The 2,500-nt window shown below is 56.4% G+C and overlaps 1 non-coding gene across 1 annotated transcript in view; it reads left to right on the forward strand.

Moving 5' to 3' along the window:
• Positions 1 to 2,457: 2,457 nt before the first annotated feature.
• Positions 2,458 to 2,500, forward strand: part of LOC124731637 — a 1,909-nt gene continuing 1,866 nt past the window's right edge. Inside the window, exon 1 of the ribosomal RNA XR_007008388.1 lies at positions 2,458 to 2,500. This exon is cut by the window's right edge and continues 1,866 nt beyond it. This is a non-coding gene — a ribosomal RNA (small subunit ribosomal RNA).

The raw sequence follows: 2,500 nt of genomic DNA on the forward strand, positions 1-2,500 counted from the left end.
CCCCCCCCCCCTACACCTTTCCGTACAACAACGTGTAACCTAACCTAACCTAACCTAACCTATGTTGTACCTTAACCTAACCTATGTTGTACCTTAACCTAACCTATGTTGTACCTTAACCTAACCTATGTTGTACCTTAACCTAACCTATGTTGTACCTTAACCTAACCTATGTTGTACCTTAACCTAACCCATGTTGTACCTTAACCTAACCCATGTTGTACCTTAACCTAACCCATGTTGTACCTTAACCTAACCCATGTTGTACCTTAACCTAACCCATGTTGTACCTTAACCTAACCCATGTTGTGCCTCAACCTAACCCATGTTGTGCCTCAACCTAACCCATGTTGTGCCTCAACCTAACCCATGTTGTGCCTTAACCTAACCCATGTTGTGCCTCAACCTAACCCATGTTGTGCCTTAACCTAACCCATGTTGTGCCTTAACCTAACCCATGTTGTGCCTTAACCTAACCCATGTTGTGCCTTAACCTAACCCATGTTGTGCCTTAACCTAACCCATGTTGTGCCTTAACCTAACCCATGTTGTGCCTTAACCTAACCCATGTTGTGCCTTAACCTAACCCATGTTGTGCCTTAACCTAACCCATGTTGTGCCTTAACCTAACCCATGTTGTCGCCTTAACGTAACCCACGTTGTCGCCTAAACCTGCTCTGTAATTGTTATACGACTCGTTCAATTACTGTAGTGTTGCCCACCCGCAACCCTCGCAATATAGTTCGCTACTCGCACTGCCCGCACCCCTGTGTATCGCTTCATGTTAAACACCTTGCAAGTCTTGCTCACTTTCCACATGCTCCTGCTGTACACTGTAATGTGGATGGCAGCAGGACGTACATGCCGCCCCTCCCCACGTCCCCACCTTGCCCCCTGCCTTCGCAAGCTGGTTGGTGAGAAGTTTGCATGTTCAATGCCCTTCGCATGCGACGTACTCAGGCTACGTTGTGGTGCGGCCTGTGTCAACTGTCCGCTGATGTCGTACGCGTGAACCACAATCTGTACTGCACATTCGTCCTTATGTACTGAATGATACATCGTGGCACATGTGTGACCGCACAACGACTGCGCCCAAAAACGGCGGACCATACAGTGCAAATATTGTGCACGCAGCTACGTGTCGTCTCCCTATGAGAGCTGGATTGCAGTGTGGTACGCCATAGAGACGTGTGGGAGGAACGGACGCCGTGGATGGCGATCAGCATGAGCTGTCTGTTGATGTATTCGGACCTAGTCGTCTCTCCTCACACACCGTGATGGCATGGTGCACCGCGTTCCATATCTGCGACATGCTACAGAGGCCGGTTGACAGTCGTTCGAGCAATGGACATCGCATACGTACGGGGGCCACCTTCCACGTATTGTCTAGGCGTGCACATTTTGTTGCGTGTATGTGGGCAGACGTAGTGTGGCGTGACACCTGACACAGGCATGCAATAATCGTTGAAGTTGCAAATGGCGATGGACGCCTGCGTTTTCTGGTGAAGTTACGCAAATGAACAAATGGTAACCTGTTGTGGTGCGGTTGTTCTCGCTAGGGGTGAATCGGTGATGGCGACGATAGGTTGAGGTACTAACCGGTTGTTCCAGCGATACCCACCATGCCGACGAAACTGAACGGCATCTGGGTGTGAAGCGATACGCGGCGGTGGCTGGGTGGGACCGTCCCCGGCCGGTGAGGGGGCGCCTCCCGGCGTGCTGGCCGCGCGGTGCGTGGGCGCACGCGCTACAGCCGGCTGGTGGGGGCGGCCAGTGGCAGGCGCGCCGGCCGACGGACGCGGCAGGCGTCGCAGCTGCGCGCCGGCGCACCCTGCGCGCGGCGCCGTGCGGCCAAAGTAGGTCCTCGCGGGCCCGGTGCGAAGCGCGGTGGACATCTTCAGTGTGCTGGTCCGATTGAGGACTGTGTGCGTTGAGGATGCGCCGCCGCCCGGCGCTCGGCGCCGCGACGCCGTCTGCTGCTCGGTCGCCCCAGCGGTTCTCGCTGGTGGTTTGTATCGCAGCTGTGCGGATGTGTTGGCGCGTGCGCTGTGCTGGGAGAGTTCGCTTCGGCACCCAAGTGGGGCTTTTGTCCTTCTGTGGCGCTGGCGTTGGAGCTGCCGGTCACCGTAGGTGGCGCGTGTTGTCTCCCGCCGGCAATGCCACGACAGCACGCTCCCGGGCCTCTGTCGGCAGCGGCAAGCTCAGTTGGGAGCACGGGTGGTCGCACCGAAAGCGTCTACTCGCCTAACTCCGGGCGATTGCGCCTCTCTCGAACCCGACCAAGTACTTGGGACGGCGCTGCGCGCCGCCGGGACCTGAGAGGGTTTCGAGGTGTATTGTGCAGGGGAGCTCAGCCTCCTCCTGTTTGCAGAATGATTGAGCGGACGCTTGCGTGTTCGCGCGGGCCCCCGGGACACACTCCCGGGCGGCCGGCTGCTCAGCTCTAGTTGACGCAGCTCCCTGGTTGATCCTGCCAGTAGTCATATGCTTGTCTCAAAGA

Source organism: Schistocerca piceifrons, unplaced genomic scaffold, assembly GCF_021461385.2.
Source record: "Schistocerca piceifrons isolate TAMUIC-IGC-003096 unplaced genomic scaffold, iqSchPice1.1 HiC_scaffold_1297, whole genome shotgun sequence".
Classification (NCBI taxonomy): domain Eukaryota; kingdom Metazoa; phylum Arthropoda; class Insecta; order Orthoptera; family Acrididae; genus Schistocerca; species Schistocerca piceifrons.